Source organism: Lissotriton helveticus, chromosome 4_1, assembly GCF_964261635.1.
Source record: "Lissotriton helveticus chromosome 4_1, aLisHel1.1, whole genome shotgun sequence".
NCBI lineage: Eukaryota > Metazoa > Chordata > Amphibia > Caudata > Salamandridae > Lissotriton > Lissotriton helveticus.
In genome coordinates this window covers 1691841203-1691856482 of record NC_136063.1, presented here as the reverse complement: position 1 = coordinate 1691856482, position 15280 = coordinate 1691841203, and the positions used below count along the sequence as shown (strand labels likewise).

At 51.6% G+C, this 15280-nt stretch overlaps 20 non-coding genes across 20 annotated transcripts; 7 read left to right on the top strand and 13 right to left on the bottom strand.

Moving 5' to 3' along the window:
• Positions 1-414: 414 nt before the first annotated feature.
• TRNAE-CUC (transfer RNA glutamic acid (anticodon CUC)) lies at positions 415-486 on the bottom strand. Its single transcript has one exon. It is a non-coding gene; the product is annotated as a tRNA-Glu (tRNA).
• Positions 487-1111: 625 nt separating this feature from the next.
• On the bottom strand, positions 1112-1183 carry TRNAE-UUC (transfer RNA glutamic acid (anticodon UUC)). Its single transcript has one exon. It is a non-coding gene; the product is annotated as a tRNA-Glu (tRNA).
• Positions 1184-1426: 243 nt separating this feature from the next.
• On the top strand, positions 1427-1509 carry TRNAL-UAA (transfer RNA leucine (anticodon UAA)). The gene has a single exon. It is a non-coding gene; the product is annotated as a tRNA-Leu (tRNA).
• Positions 1510-2619: 1110 nt separating this feature from the next.
• On the bottom strand, positions 2620-2691 carry TRNAE-CUC (transfer RNA glutamic acid (anticodon CUC)). The gene has a single exon. It is a non-coding gene; the product is annotated as a tRNA-Glu (tRNA).
• A 940-nt stretch (positions 2692-3631) lies between these two features.
• On the top strand, positions 3632-3714 carry TRNAL-UAA (transfer RNA leucine (anticodon UAA)). The gene has a single exon. It is a non-coding gene; the product is annotated as a tRNA-Leu (tRNA).
• Positions 3715-4825: 1111 nt separating this feature from the next.
• Positions 4826-4897, bottom strand: TRNAE-CUC (transfer RNA glutamic acid (anticodon CUC)). Its single transcript has one exon. It is a non-coding gene; the product is annotated as a tRNA-Glu (tRNA).
• Positions 4898-5521: 624 nt separating this feature from the next.
• TRNAE-UUC (transfer RNA glutamic acid (anticodon UUC)) lies at positions 5522-5593 on the bottom strand. The gene has a single exon. It is a non-coding gene; the product is annotated as a tRNA-Glu (tRNA).
• A 243-nt stretch (positions 5594-5836) lies between these two features.
• TRNAL-UAA (transfer RNA leucine (anticodon UAA)) lies at positions 5837-5919 on the top strand. The gene has a single exon. It is a non-coding gene; the product is annotated as a tRNA-Leu (tRNA).
• Positions 5920-7030: 1111 nt separating this feature from the next.
• On the bottom strand, positions 7031-7102 carry TRNAE-CUC (transfer RNA glutamic acid (anticodon CUC)). Its single transcript has one exon. It is a non-coding gene; the product is annotated as a tRNA-Glu (tRNA).
• Positions 7103-7726: 624 nt separating this feature from the next.
• On the bottom strand, positions 7727-7798 carry TRNAE-UUC (transfer RNA glutamic acid (anticodon UUC)). The gene has a single exon. It is a non-coding gene; the product is annotated as a tRNA-Glu (tRNA).
• Positions 7799-8041: 243 nt separating this feature from the next.
• On the top strand, positions 8042-8124 carry TRNAL-UAA (transfer RNA leucine (anticodon UAA)). The gene has a single exon. It is a non-coding gene; the product is annotated as a tRNA-Leu (tRNA).
• Positions 8125-9235: 1111 nt separating this feature from the next.
• Positions 9236-9307, bottom strand: TRNAE-CUC (transfer RNA glutamic acid (anticodon CUC)). The gene has a single exon. It is a non-coding gene; the product is annotated as a tRNA-Glu (tRNA).
• A 624-nt stretch (positions 9308-9931) lies between these two features.
• TRNAE-UUC (transfer RNA glutamic acid (anticodon UUC)) lies at positions 9932-10003 on the bottom strand. Its single transcript has one exon. It is a non-coding gene; the product is annotated as a tRNA-Glu (tRNA).
• Positions 10004-10246: 243 nt separating this feature from the next.
• TRNAL-UAA (transfer RNA leucine (anticodon UAA)) lies at positions 10247-10329 on the top strand. The gene has a single exon. It is a non-coding gene; the product is annotated as a tRNA-Leu (tRNA).
• Positions 10330-11440: 1111 nt separating this feature from the next.
• On the bottom strand, positions 11441-11512 carry TRNAE-CUC (transfer RNA glutamic acid (anticodon CUC)). Its single transcript has one exon. It is a non-coding gene; the product is annotated as a tRNA-Glu (tRNA).
• Positions 11513-12136: 624 nt separating this feature from the next.
• On the bottom strand, positions 12137-12208 carry TRNAE-UUC (transfer RNA glutamic acid (anticodon UUC)). The gene has a single exon. It is a non-coding gene; the product is annotated as a tRNA-Glu (tRNA).
• A 243-nt stretch (positions 12209-12451) lies between these two features.
• Positions 12452-12534, top strand: TRNAL-UAA (transfer RNA leucine (anticodon UAA)). The gene has a single exon. It is a non-coding gene; the product is annotated as a tRNA-Leu (tRNA).
• Positions 12535-13645: 1111 nt separating this feature from the next.
• Positions 13646-13717, bottom strand: TRNAE-CUC (transfer RNA glutamic acid (anticodon CUC)). Its single transcript has one exon. It is a non-coding gene; the product is annotated as a tRNA-Glu (tRNA).
• A 625-nt stretch (positions 13718-14342) lies between these two features.
• Positions 14343-14414, bottom strand: TRNAE-UUC (transfer RNA glutamic acid (anticodon UUC)). Its single transcript has one exon. It is a non-coding gene; the product is annotated as a tRNA-Glu (tRNA).
• Positions 14415-14657: 243 nt separating this feature from the next.
• TRNAL-UAA (transfer RNA leucine (anticodon UAA)) lies at positions 14658-14740 on the top strand. The gene has a single exon. It is a non-coding gene; the product is annotated as a tRNA-Leu (tRNA).
• The last annotated feature ends 540 nt before the right edge of the window (positions 14741-15280 follow it).

Here is a 15280-nt window from a genome sequence, read left to right as displayed (position 1 = left end):
CCCTGGCCACACCCTCCCTGTGGCTAGCCTCTGCTTTTTTCCGTACGTGCAGCTCAGTTTTTTCTTACCCAGATCCAGACTTCCATTTTAGCAAAAAGGTGGGTTGCAATGGGTCCAGGATGCCATTTGGAAAAAAAACTGCAGGCCTGTCAAAGGAGACTTCCTGCCGCACGCCATGTGGTCAGAAGCCTACAAAAGGAATTGCACTTTGGAATACAGGGTCTCACTTGCTCAAGAGCCTTCCACAAGTGACTTTCCTCCCGCGTGGAAAGCAGCTATAAAGGGACCTTGCGAAAATGATATTTGGAGCTATACTGCGTGATGCTAGGCAAACTGTGAGTCAGAAAGCAACTTCATTTTGAGAAGCCCGCGACCTACGGGAAGGAAAAGTTTTCAAGGGCAGAAGAAGGACTTTTCCCTGACCGGGAATCGAACCCGGGCCGCGGCGGTGAGAGCGCCGAATCCTAACCACTAGACCACCAGGGAGCCCAGTGCCATGCAGCAAAAGTTCATACACTGCTTTCCGAATGACAAAGCTCATGGGGGCTGAAAGCTTATTTTTCTCTACAGCACATATGAATCAGAAATTGAAAAAATCCTCATAATGCCACCCGACTGTCTGTCACTTCCAAGCACAGGCCATCCTCTCCCCCTTGCTACTGAACCGATGAATTCCTGTACAATCGGGATCCATGGGAAAACACAAGAGGGACACCTAGTGGCTGCTGATGGCGCACAGACAGCTGGAACACTTTCTCAACCCTGTCTCGTTATTCAGCTTGCTGGAAGAATACATTGCTCTTAAGCGATTCAAGAGTGCAAGGGAGAAGAGTGCTCCAAAGTAGATGTATGCATCACAGCAGGGGTTTCCAGCAATTTACCTTTCTGGTGAGCTGGTACTGCACTTTACACACACGTAGAGCACCAGACTGGGTGGAGGAGTGCGTGCGCATAAAGGTGGCTGAGGGCAATGGGAGCAAAACAACCTGGGGCACAGGGGACCCAGTCCCTTTCCTCCTCTTTCGTTCATGGGTAGGGGTACCTTTTTAAGGACCTTTGTTTAAAAAAAGCTACTGGGACAAAACACTCAAATCTATGCTTTAGAGGTATCTTCCCTGACCGGGAATCGAACCCGGGCCGCGGCGGTGAAAGCGCCAAATCCTAGCCACTAGACCACCAGGGAGGAGATGCTCTTGTGTGCTTGACTTGCTCACCCCCTTATTGTGACTAAGCTAACTCCAATATAAAAATTGCCCGTAAAGTCCGAGTGGGAGAAAGTTAGGTGTCACACAGTGTGTTTGTCATAAGCAATTACCTTTAGCCTCCTGCAAAAGCCTTTTAACTCCGCAAACAGCTCTTGCTGGACAGCCGGTGCTGCAGCAGCCAGCAGAAAAAGGGAGTTGAGTAAAGCTGGGCCTTAGGTCTCACCAGGGTGGCCGAGTGGTTAAGGCGTTGGACTTAAGATCCAATGGACGTTTGTCCGCATGGGTTCGAGCCCCATTCCTGGTATGGGTTTTCAGCTGCTTTGTAAGAAAGTGCAGATGGTTTTGAAAAGCATTTTCCTGCGCCCTTCCACTGCCCCTCTCCAACAGTCCCCATTCAAGTCTCAGCTGTGGGATCTGCTGCTATTCTGCTACCAGCATGGATGCTTCCCAAAGCAATGCAATGCCATCTACGCAGATCCCCTGCTTAGAGAAATACACCTCCTATATCTTTTCCCACTGAAGGGAGCAGGAGGAAGTACTTGCTTCCTGGGGAACATGGGTCTGCCCCTGGAATTTTTTAACCCGGCTCTTGCAGATTTCTCCCCTTTTTTGATTTCACCTACAAGCTCTCCCTTCCCGGAGGAGCAGGATCTGCTGATGCAGGCCCAGCTGGCTCAAACGTGCAAAGGCTTTTCCCCAAACCTCTGGGGGAAAATTGAGGAGAGTTCCCTGCCCCCGCCTCCTCTCGCCTTCCGAATGGGCTTCCAAACGGGCAATGCCCTGACGGGTCCCCCACAAGCCGTCCTGCCCATAGCCACACCCCTGTATAAGAGGGTGACCCATGTCCCTCACCCTCCATATTCGAACGGAAGGCACCGTCTGTCCTGAGGGGTGTACCAGACAGGCATCTCTCCAGCCAGGCAGACCCCTGCAGCACCCGTTAAGCTCCAAAGCCTATACATTCCCAGGATGCCACAGGTCAGTATGCAAATCAGACAGCCCTGGCCACACCCTCCCTGTGGCTAGCCTCTGCTTTTTTCCGTACGTGCAGCTCAGTTTTTTCTTACCCAGATCCAGACTTCCATTTTAGCAAAAAGGTGGGTTGCAATGGGTCCAGGATGCCATTTGGAAAAAAAACTGCAGGCCTGTCAAAGGAGACTTCCTGCCGCACGCCATGTGGTCAGAAGCCTACAAAAGGAATTGCACTTTGGAATACAGGGTCTCACTTGCTCAAGAGCCTTCCACAAGTGACTTTCCTCCCGCTGTGGAAAGCAGCTATAAAGGGACCTTGCGAAAATGATATTTGGAGCTATACTGCGTGATGCTAGGCAAACTGTGAGTCAGAAAGCAACTTCATTTTGAGAAGCCCGCGACCTACGGGAAGGAAAAGTTTTCAAGGGCAGAAGAAGGACTTTTCCCTGACCGGGAATCAAACCCGGGCCGCGGCGGTGAGAGCGCCGAATCCTAACCACTAGACCACCAGGGAGCCCAGTGCCATGCAGCAAAAGTTCATACACTGCTTTCCGAATGACAAAGCTCATGGGGGCTGAAAGCTTATTTTTCTCTACAGCACATATGAATCAGAAATTGAAAAAATCCTCATAATGCCACCCGACTGTCTGTCACTTCCAAGCACAGGCCATCCTCTCCCCCTTGCTACTGAACCGATGAATTCCTGTACAATCGGGATCCACGGGAAAACACAAGAGGGACACCTAGTGGCTGCTGATGGCGCACAGACAGCTGGAACACTTTCTCAACCCTGTCTCGTTATTCAGCTTGCTGGAAGAATACATTGCTCTTAAGCGATTCAAGAGTGCAAGGGAGAAGAGTGCTCCAAAGTAGATGTATGCATCACAGCAGGGGTTTCCAGCAATTTACCTTTCTGGTGAGCTGGTACTGCACTTTACACACACATAGAGCACCAGACTGGGTGGAGGAGTGCGTGCGCATAAAGGTGGCTGAGGGCAATGGGAGCAAAACAACCTGGGGCACAAGGGACCCAGTCCCTTTCCTCCTCTTTCGTTCATGGGTAGGGGTACCTTTTTAAGGACCTTCGTTTAAAAAAAGCTACTGGGACAAAACACTCAAATCTATGCTTTAGAGGTATCTTCCCTGACCGGGAATCGAACCCGGGCCGCGGCGGTAAAAGCGCTGAATCCTAGCCACTAGACCACCAGGGAGGAGATGCTCTTGTGTGCTTGCCTTGCTCACCCCCTTATTGTGACTAAGCTAACTCCAATATAAAAATTGCCCGTAAAGTCCGAGTGGGAGAAAGTTAGGTGTCACACAGTGTGTTTGTCATAAGCAATTACCTTCAGCCTCCTGCAAAAGCCTTTTAATTCCACAAACAGCTCTTGCTGGACAGCCGGTGCTGCAGCAGCCAGCAGAAAAAGGGAGTTGAGTAAAGCTGGACCTTGGGTCTCACCAGGGTGGCCGAGTGGTTAAGGCGTTGGACTTAAGATCCAATGGACGTTTGTCCGCATGTGTTCGAGCCCCATTCCTGGTATGGGTTTTCAGCTGCTTTGTAAGAAAGTGCAGATGCTTTTGAAAAGCGTTTTCCTGCGCCCTTCCACTGCCCCTCTCCAACAGTCCCCATTCAAGTCTCAGCTGTGGGGTCTGCTGCTATTCTGCTACCAGCATGGATGCTTCCCAAAGCAATGCAGTGCCATCTACGCAGATCCCCTGCTTAGAGAAATACACCTCCTATATCTTTTCCCACTGAAGGGAGCAGGAGGAAGTACTTGCTTCCTGGGGAACATGGGTCTGCCCCTGGAATTTTTTAACCCGGCTCTTGCAGATTTCTCCCCTTTTTTGATTTCACCCACAAGCTCTCCCTTGCCAGAGGAGCAGGATCTGCTGATGCAGGCCCGGCTGGCTCAAACGTGCAAAGGCTTTTCCCCAAACCTCTGGGGGAAAATTGAGGAGAGTTCCCTGCCCCCGCCTCCTCTCGCCTTCCGAACGGGCTTCCAAACGGGCAATGCCCTGACGGGTCCCCCACAACCCGTCCTGCCCACAGCCACACCCCTGTATAAGAGGGTGACCCATGTCCCTCACCCTCCATGTTCGAACGGAAGGCACCGTCTGTCCTGAGGGGTGTACCAGACAGGCATCTCTCCAGCCAGGCAGACCCCTGCAGCACCCGTTAAGCTCCAAAGCCTATACATTCCCAAGATGCCACAGGTCAGTATGCAAATCAGACTGCCCTGGCCACACCCTCCCTGTGGCTGGCCTCTGCTTTTTTCCGTACGTGCAGCTCAGTTTTTTCTTACCCAGATCCAGACTTCCATTTTAGCAAAAAGGTGGGTTGCAATGGGTCCAGGATGCCATTTGGAAACAAAGCCTGCAGGCCTGTCAAAGGAGACTTCCTGCCGCACGCCATGTGGTCAGAAGCCTACAAAAGGAATTGCACTTTGGAATACAGGGTCTCACTTGCTCAAGAGCCTTGCACAAGTGACTTTCCTCCCGCTGTGGAAAGCAGCTATAAAGGGACCTTGCGAAAATGATATTTGGAGCTATACTGCGTGATGCTAGGCAAACTGTGAGTCAGAAAGCAACTTCATTTTGAGAAGCCCGCGACCTACGGGAAGGAAAAGTTTTCAAGGGCAGAAGAAGGACTTTTCCCTGACCGGGAATCGAACCCGGGCCACGGCGGTGAGAGCGACGAATCCTAACCACTAGACCACCAGGGAGCCCAGTGCCATGCCGCAAAAGTTCATACACTGCTTTCCGAATGACAAAGCTCATGGGGGCTGAAAGCTTATTTTTCACTACAGCACATATGAATCAGAAATTGAAAAAATCCTCATAATGCCACCCGACTGTCTGTCACTTCCAAGCACAGGCCATCCTCTCCCCCTTGCTACTGAACCGATGAATTCCTGTACAATCGGGATCCACGGGAAAACACAAGAGGGACACCTAGTGGCTGCTGATGGCGCACAGACAGCTGGAACACTTTCTCAACCCTGTCTCGTTATTCAGCTTGCTGGTAGAATACATTGCTCTTAAGCGATTCAAGAGTGCAAGGGAGAAGAGTGCTCCAAAGTAGATGTATGCATCACAGCAGGGGTTTCCAGCAATTTACCTTTCTGGTGAGCTGGTACTGCACTTTACACACACATAGAGCACCAGACTGGGTGGAGGAGTGCGTGCGCATAAAGGTGGCTGAGGGCAATGGGAGCAAAACAACCTGGGGCACAGGGGACCCAGTCCCTTTCCTCCTCTTTCGTTCATGGGTAGGGGTACCTTTTTAAGGACCTTCGTTAAAAAAAGCTACTGGGACAAAACACTCAAATCTATGCTTTAGAGGTATCTTCCCTGACCGGGAATCGAACCCGGGCCGCGGCGTTGAAAGCGCCAAATCCTAGCCACTAGACCACCAGGGAGGAGATGCTCTTGTGTGCTTGCCTTGCTCACCCCCTTATTGTGACTAAGCTAACTCCATTATAAAAATTGCCCGTAAAGTCCGAGTGGGAGAAAGTTAGGTGTCACACAGTGTGTTTGTCATAAGCAATTACCTTTAGCCTCCTGCAAAAGCCTTTTAATTCCGCAAACAGCTCTTCCTGGACAGCCGGTGCTGCAGCAGCCAGCAGAAAAAGGGAGTTGAGTAAAGCTTGGCCTTGGGTCTCACCAGGGTGGCCGAGTGGTTAAGGCGTTGGACTTAAGATCCAATGGACGTTTATCCGCATGGGTTCGAGCCCCATTCCTGGTATGGGTTTTCAGCTGCTTTGTAAGAAAGTGCAGATGCTTTTGAAAAGCATTTTCCTGCGCCCTTCCACTGCCCCTCTCCAACAGTCCCCATTCAAGTCTCAGCTGTGGGGTCTGCTGCTATTCTGCTACCAGCATGGATGCTTCCCAAAGCAATGCAGTGCCATCTACGCAGATCCCCTGCTTAGAGAAATACACCTCCTATATCTTTTCCCACTGAAGGGAGCAGGAGGAAGTACTTGCTTCCTGGGGAACATGGGTCTGCCCCTGGAATTTTTTAACCCGGCTCTTGCAGATTTCTCCCCTTTTTTGATTTCACCCACAAGCTCTCCCTTGCCAGAGGAGCAGGATCTGCTGATGCAGGCCCGGCTGGCTCAAACGTGCAAAGGCTTTTCCCCAAACCTCTGGGGGAAAATTGAGGAGAGTTCCCTGCCCCCGCCTCCTCTCGCCTTCCGAACGTGCTTCCAAACGGGCAATGCCCTGACGGGTCCCCCACAACCCGTCCTGCCCACAGCCACACCCCTGTATAAGAGGGTGACCCATGTCCCTCACCCTCCATGTTCGAACGGAAGGCACCGTCTGTCCTGAGGGGTGTACCAGACAGGCATCTCTCCAGCCAGGCAGACCCCTGCAGCACCCGTTAAGCTCCAAAGCCTATACATTCCCAAGATGCCACAGGTCAGTATGCAAATCAGACTGCCCTGGCCACACCCTCCCTGTGGCTGGCCTCTGCTTTTTTCCGTACGTGCAGCTCAGTTTTTTCTTACCCAGATCCAGACTTCCATTTTAGCAAAAAGGTGGGTTGCAATGGGTCCAGGATGCCATTTGGAAACAAAGCCTGCAGGCCTGTCAAAGGAGACTTCCTGCCGCACGCCATGTGGTCAGAAGCCTACAAAAGGAATTGCACTTTGGAATACAGGGTCTCACTTGCTCAAGAGCCTTGCACAAGTGACTTTCCTCCCGCTGTGGAAAGCAGCTATAAAGGGACCTTGCGAAAATGATATTTGGAGCTATACTGCGTGATGCTAGGCAAACTGTGAGTCAGAAAGCAACTTCATTTTGAGAAGCCCGCGACCTACGGGAAGGAAAAGTTTTCAAGGGCAGAAGAAGGACTTTTCCCTGACCGGGAATCGAACCCGGGCCGCGGCGGTGAGAGCGCCGAATCCTAACCACTAGACCACCAGGGAGCCCAGTGCCATGCAGCAAAAGTTCATACACTGCTTTCCGAATGACAAAGCTCATGGGGGCGGAAAGCTTATTTTTCACTACAGCACATATGAATCAGAAATTGAAAAAATCCTCATAATGCCACCCGACTGTCTGTCACTTCCAAGCACAGGCCATCCTCTCCCCCTTGCTACTGAACCGATGAATTCCTGTACAATCGGGATCCACGGGAAAACACAAGAGGGACACCTAGTGGCTGCTGATGGCGCACAGACAGCTGGAACACTTTCTCAACCCTGTCTCGTTATTCAGCTTGCTGGTAGAATACATTGCTCTTAAGCGATTCAAGAGTGCAAGGGAGAAGAGTGCTCCAAAGTAGATGTATGCATCACAGCAGGGGTTTCCAGCAATTTACCTTTCTGGTGAGCTGGTACTGCACTTTACACACACATAGAGCACCAGACTGGGTGGAGGAGTGCGTGCGCATAAAGGTGGCTGAGGGCAATGGGAGCAAAACAACCTGGGGCACAGGGGACCCAGTCCCTTTCCTCCTCTTTCGTTCATGGGTAGGGGTACCTTTTTAAGGACCTTCGTTAAAAAAAGCTACTGGGACAAAACACTCAAATCTATGCTTTAGAGGTATCTTCCCTGACCGGGAATCGAACCCGGGCCGCGGCGGTGAAAGCACCGAATCCTAGCCACTAGACCACCAGGGAGGAGATGCTCTTGTGTGCTTGCCTTGCTCACCCCCTTATTGTGACTAAGCTAACTCCATTATAAAAATTGCCCGTAAAGTCCGAGTGGGAGAAAGTTAGGTGTCACACAGTGTGTTTGTCATAAGCAATTACCTTTAGCCTCCTGCAAAAGCCTTTTAATTCCGCAAACAGCTCTTCCTGGACAGCCGGTGCTGCAGCAGCCAGCAGAAAAAGGGAGTTGAGTAAAGCTTGACCTTGGGTCTCACCAGGGTGGCCGAGTGGTTAAGGCGTTGGACTTAAGATCCAATGGACGTTTATCCGCATGGGTTCGAGCCCCATTCCTGGTATGGGTTTTCAGCTGCTTTGTAAGAAAGTGCAGATGCTTTTGAAAAGCATTTTCCTGCGCCCTTCCACTGCCCCTCTCCAACAGTCCCCAGTCAAGTCTCAGCTGTGGGGTCTGCTGCTATTCTGCTACCAGCATGGATGCTTCCCAAAGCAATGCAGTGCCATCTACGCAGATCCCCTGCTTAGAGAAATACACCTCCTATATCTTTTCCCACTGAAGGGAGCAGGAGGAAGTACTTGCTTCCTGGGGAACATGGGTCTGCCCCTGGAATTTTTTAACCCGGCTCTTGCAGATTTCTCCCCTTTTTTGATTTCACCTACAAGCTCTCCCTTGCCAGAGGAGCAGGATCTGCTGATGCAGGCCTGGCTGGCTCAAACGTGCAAAGGCTTTTCCCCAAACCTCTGGGGGAAAATTGAGGAGAGTTCCCTGCCCCCGCCTCCTCTCGCCTTCCGAACGGGCTTCCAAACGGGCAATGCCCTGACGGGTCCCCCACAACCCGTCCTGCCCACAGCCACACCCCTGTATAAGAGGGTGACCCATGTCCCTCACCCTCCATGTTCGAACGGAAGGCACCGTCTGTCCTGAGGGGTGTACCAGACAGGCATCTCTCCAGCCAGGCAGACCCCTGCAGCACCCGTTAAGCTCCAAAGCCTATACATTCCCAAGATGCCACAGGTCAGTATGCAAATCAGACTGCCCTGGCCACACCCTCCCTGTGGCTGGCCTCTGCTTTTTTCCGTACGTGCAGCTCAGTTTTTTCTTACCCAGATCCAGACTTCCATTTTAGCAAAAAGGTGGGTTGCAATGGGTCCAGGATGCCATTTGGAAACAAAGCCTGCAGGCCTGTCAAAGGAGACTTCCTGCCGCACGCCATGTGGTCATAAGCCTACAAAAGGAATTGCACTTTGGAATACAGGGTCTCACTTGCTCAAGAGCCTTGCACAAGTGACTTTCCTCCCGCTGTGGAAAGCAGCTATAAAGGGACCTTGCAAAAATGATATTTGGAGCTATACTGCGTGATGCTAGGCAAACTGTGAGTCAGAAAGCAACTTCATTTTGAGAAGCCCGCGACCTACGGGAAGGAAAAGTTTTCAAGGGCAGAAGAAGGACTTTTCCCTGACCGGGAATCGAACCCGGGCCGCAGCGGTGAGAGCGCCGAATCCTAACCACTAGACCACCAGGGAGCCCAGTGCCATGCAGCAAAAGTTCATACACTGCTTTCCGAATGACAAAGCTCATGGGGGCTGAAAGCTTATTTTTCTCTACAGCACATATGAATCAGAAATTGAAAAAATCCTCATAATGCCACCCGACTGTCTGTCACTTCCAAGCACAGGCCATCCTCTCCCCCTTGCTACTGAACCGATGAATTCCTGTACAATCGGGATCCACGGGAAAACACAAGAGGGACACCTAGTGGCTGCTGATGGCGCACAGACAGCTGGAACACTTTCTCAACCCTGTCTCGTTATTCAGCTTGCTGGAAGAATACATTGCTCTTAAGCGATTCAAGAGTGCAAGGGAGAAGAGTGCTCCAAAGTAGATGTATGCATCACAGCAGGGGTTTCCAGCAATTTACCTTTCTGGTGAGCTGGTACTGCACTTTACACACACATAGAGCAGCAGACTGGGTGGAGGAGTGCGTGCGCATAAAGGTGGCTGAGGGCAATGGGAGCAAAACAACCTGGGGCACAAGGGACCCAGTCCCTTTCCTCCTCTTTCGTTCATGGGTAGGGGTACCTTTTTAAGGACCTTCGTTTAAAAAAAGCTACTGGGACAAAACACTCAAATCTATGCTTTAGAGGTATCTTCCTGACCGGGAATCGAACCCGGGCTGCGGCGGTGAAAGCGCCGAATCCTAGCCACTAGACCACCAGGGAGGAGATGCTCTTGTGTGCTTGCCTTGCTCACCCCCTTATTGTGATTAAGCTAACTCCAATATAAAAATTGCCCGTAAAGTCCGAGTGGGAGAAAGTTAGGTGTCACACAGTGTGTTTGTCATAAGCAATTACCTTTAGCCTCCTGCAAAAGCCTTTTAATTCCGCAAACAGCTCTTCCTGGACAGCCGGTGCTGCAGCAGCCAGCAGAAAAAGGGAGTTGAGTAAAGCTTGGCCTTGGGTCTCACCAGGGTGGCCGAGTGGTTAAGGCGTTGGACTTAAGATCCAATGGACGTTTGTCCGCATGGGTTCGAGCCCCATTCCTGGTATGGGTTTTCAGCTGCTTTGTAAGAAAGTGCAGATGCTTTTGAAAAGCATTTTCCTGCGCCCTTCCACTGCCCCTCTCCAACAGTCCCCATTCAAGTCTCAGCTGTGGGGTCTGCTGCTATTCTGCTACCAGCATGGATGCTTCCCAAAGCAATGCAGTGCCATCTACGCAGATCCCCTGCTTAGAGAAATACACCTCCTATATCTTTTCCCACTGAAGGGAGCAGGAGGAAGTACTTGCTTCCTGGGGAACATGGGTCTGCCCCTGGGATTTTTTAACCCGGCTCTTGCAGATTTCTCCCCTTTTTTGATTTCACCTACAAGCTCTCCCTTGCCAGAGGAGCAGGATCTGCTGATGCAGGCCCGGCTGGCTCAAACGTGCAAAGGCTTTTCCCCAAACCTCTGGGGGAAAATTGAGGAGAGTTCCCTGCCCCCGCCTCCTCTCGCCTTCCGAACGGGCTTCCAAACGGGCAATGCCCTGACGGGTCCCCCACAACCCGTCCTGCCCACAGCCACACCCCTGTATAAGAGGGTGACCCATGTCCCTCACCCTCCATGTTCGAACGGAAGGCACCGTCTGTCCTGAGGGGTGTACCAGACAGGCATCTCTCCAGCCAGGCAGACCCCTGCAGCACCCGTTAAGCTCCAAAGCCTATACATTCCCAAGATGCCACAGGTCAGTATGCAAATCAGACTGCCCTGGCCACACCCTCCCTGTGGCTGGCCTCTGCTTTTTTCCGTACGTGCAGCTCAGTTTTTTCTTACCCAGATCCAGACTTCCATTTTAGCAAAAAGGTGGGTTGCAATGGGTCCAGGATGCCATTTGGAAACAAAGCCTGCAGGCCTGTCAAAGGAGACTTCCTGCCGCACGCCATGTGGTCAGAAGCCTACAAAAGGAATTGCACTTTGGAATACAGGGTCTCACTTGCTCAAGAGCCTTGCACAAGTGACTTTCCTCCCGCTGTGGAAAGCAGCTATAAAGGGACCTTGCGAAAATGATATTTGGAGCTATACTGCGTGATGCTAGGCAAACTGTGAGTCAGAAAGCAACTTCATTTTGAGAAGCCCGCGACCTACGGGAAGGAAAAGTTTTCAAGGACAGAAGAAGGACTTTTCCCTGACCGGGAATTGAACCCGGGCCGCGGCGGTGAGAGCGCCGAATCCTAACCACTAGACCACCAGGGAGCCCAGTGCCATGCAGCAAAAGTTCATACACTGCTTTCCGAATGACAAAGCTCATGGGGGCTGAAAGCTTATTTTTCTCTACAGCACATATGAATCAGAAATTGAAAAAATCCTCATAATGCCACCCGACTGTCTGTCACTTCAAAGCACAGGCCATCCTCTCCCCCTTGCTACTGAACCGATGAATTCCTGTACAATCGGGATCCACGGGAAAACACAAGAGGGACATCTAGTGGCTGCTGATGGCGCACAGACAGCTGGAACACTTTCTCAACCCTGTCTCGTTATTCAGCTTGCTGGAAGAATACATTGCTCTTAAGCGATTCAAGAGTGCAAGGGAGAAGAGTGCTCCAAAGTAGATGTATGCATCACAGCAGGGGTTTCCAGCAATTTACCTTTCTGGTGAGCTGGTACTGCACTTTACACACACATAGAGCACCAGACTGGGTGGAGGAGTGCGTGCGCATAAAGGTGGCTGAGGGCAATGGGAGCAAAACAACCTGGGGCACAGGGGACCCAGTCCCTTTCCTCCTCTTTCGTTCATGGGTAGGGGTACCTTTTTAAGGACCTTCGTTAAAAAAAGCTACTGGGACAAAACACTCAAATCTATGCTTTAGAGGTATCTTCCCTGACCGGGAATCGAACCCGGGCCGCGGCGGTGAAAGCGCCGAATCCTAGCCACTAGACCACCAGGGAGGAGATGCTCTTGTGTGCTTGCCTTGCTCACCCCCTTATTGTGACTAAGCTAACTCCATTATAAAAATTGCCCGTAAAGTCCGAGTGGGAGAAAGTTAGGTGTCACACAGTGTGTTTGTCATAAGCAATTACCTTTAGCCTCCTGCAAAAGCCTTTTAATTCCGCAAACAGCTCTTCCTGGACAGCCGGTGCTGCAGCAGCCAGCAGAAAAAGGGAGTTGAGTAAAGCGGGGCCTTCGGTCTCACCAGGGTGGCCGAGTGGTTAAGGCGTTGGACTTAAGATCCAATGGACGTTTGTCCGCATGGGTTCGAGCCCCATTCCTGGTATGGGTTTTCAGCTGCTTTGTAAGAAAGTGCAGATGCTTTTGAAAAGCATTTTCCTGCGCCCTTCCACTGCCCCTCTCCAACAGTCCCCATTCAAGTCTCAGCTGTGGGGTCTGCTGCTATTCTGCTACCAGCATGGATGCTTCCCAAAGCAATGCAGTGCCATCTACGCAGATCCCCTGCTTAGAGAAATACACCTCCTATATCTTTTCCCACTGAAGGGAGCAGGAGGAAGTACTTGCTTCCTGGGGAACATGGGTCTGCCCCTGGAATTTTTTAACCCGGCTCTTGCAGATTTCTCCCCTTTTTTGATTTCACCTACAAGCTCTCCCTTGCCAGAGGAGCAGGATCTGCTGATGCAGGCCCGGCTGGCTCAAACGTGCAAAGGCTTTTCCCCAAACCTCTGGGGGAAAATTGAGGAGAGTTCCCTGCCCCCGCCTCCTCTCGCCTTCCGAACGGGCTTCCAAACGGGCAATGCCCTGACGGGTCCCCCACAACCCGTCCTGCCCACAGCCACACCCCTGTATAAGAGGGTGACCCATGTCCCTCACCCTCCATGTTCGAACGGAAGGCACCGTCTGTCCTGAGGGGTGTACCAGACAGGCATCTCTCCAGCCAGGCAGACCCCTGCAGCACCCGTTAAGCTCCAAAGCCTATACATTCCCAAGATGCCACAGGTCAGTATGCAAATCAGACTGCCCTGGCCACACCCTCCCTGTGGCTGGCCTCTGCTTTTTTCCGTACGTGCAGCTCAGTTTTTTCTTACCCAGATCCAGACTTCCATTTTAGCAAAAAGGTGGGTTGCAATGGGTCCAGGATGCCATTTGGAAACAAAGCCTGCAGGCCTGTCAAAGGAGACTTCCTGCCGCACGCCATGTGGTCAGAAGCCTACAAAAGGAATTGCACTTTGGAATACAGGGTCTCACTTGCTCAAGAGCCTTGCACAAGTGACTTTCCTCCCGCTGTGGAAAGCAGCTATAAAGGGACCTTGCGAAAATGATATTTGGAGCTATACTGCGTGATGCTAGGCAAACTGTGAGTCAGAAAGCAACTTCATTTTGAGAAGCCCGCGACCTACGGGAAGGAAAAGTTTTCAAGGGCAGAAGAAGGACTTTTCCCTGACCGGGAATCGAACCCGGGCCGCGGCGGTGAGAGCGCCGAATCCTAACCACTAGACCACCAGGGAGCCCAGTGCCATGCAGCAAAAGTTCATACACTGCTTTCCGTATGACAAAGCTCATGGGGGCTGAAAGCTTATTTTTCTCTACAGCACATATGAATCAGAAATTGAAAAAATCCTCATAATGCCACCCGACTGTCTGTCACTTCCAAGCACAGGCCATCCTCTCCCCCTTGCTACTGAACCGATGAATTCCTGTACAATCGGGATCCACGGGAAAACACAAGAGGGACACCTAGTGGCTGCTGATGGCGCACAGACAGCTGGAACACTTTCTCAACCCTGTCTCGTTATTCAGCTTGCTGGAAGAATACATTGCTCTTAAGCGATTCAAGAGTGCAAGGGAGAAGAGTGCTCCAAAGTAGATGTATGCATCACAGCAGGGGTTTCCAGCAATTTACCTTTCTGGTGAGCTGGTACTGCACTTTACACACACATAGAGCACCAGACTGGGTGGAGGAGTGCGTGCGCATAAAGGTGGCTGAGGGCAATGGGAGCAAAACAACCTGGGGCACAAGGGACCCAGTCCCTTTCCTCCTCTTTCGTTCATGGGTAGGGGTACCTTTTTAAGGACCTTCGTTTAAAAAAAGCTACTGGGACAAAACACTCAAATCTATGCTTTAGAGGTATCTTCCCTGACCGGGAATCGAACCCGGGCCGCGGCGGTGAAAGCGACGAATCCTAGCCACTAGACCACCAGGGAGGAGATGCTCTGGTGTGCTTGCATTGCTCACCCCCTTATTGTGACTAAGCTAACTCCAATATAAAAATTGCCCGTAAAGTCCGAGTGAGAGAAAGTTAGGTGTCACACAGTGTGTTTGTCATAAGCAATTACCTTCAGCCTCCTGCAAAAGCCTTTTAATTCCGCAAACAGCTCTTGCTGGACAGCCGGTGCTGCAGCAGCCAGCAGAAAAAGGGAGTTGAGTAAAGCTGGACCTTGGGTCTCACCAGGGTGGCCGAGTGGTTAAGGCGTTGGACTTAAGATCCAATGGACGTTTGTCCGCATGGGTTCGAGCCCCATTCCTGGTATGGGTTTTCAGCTGCTTTGTAAGAAAGTGCAGATGCTTTTGAAAAGCATTTTCCTGCGCCCTTCCACTGCCCCTCTCCAACAGTCCCCATTCAAGTCTCAGCTGTGGGGTCTGCTGCTATTCTGCTACCAGCATGGATGCTTCCCAAAGCAATGCAGTGCCATCTACGCAGATCCCCTGCTTAGAGAAATACACCTCCTATATCTTTTCCCACTGAAGGGAGCAGGAGGAAGTACTTGCTTCCTGGGGAACATGGGTCTGCCCCTGGAATTTTTTAACCCGGCTCTTGCAGATTTCTCCCCTTTTTTGATTTCACCTACAAGCTCTCCCTTGCCAGAGGAGCAGGATCTGCTGATGCAGGCCCGGCTGGCTCAAACGTGCAAAGGCTTTTCCCCAAACCTCTGGGGGAAAATTGAGGAGAGTTCCCTGCCCCCGCCTCCTCTCGCCTTCCGAACGGGCTTCCAAACGGGCAATGCCCTGACGGGTCCCCCACAACCCGTCCTGCCCACAGCCACACCCCTGTATAAGAGGGTGACCCATG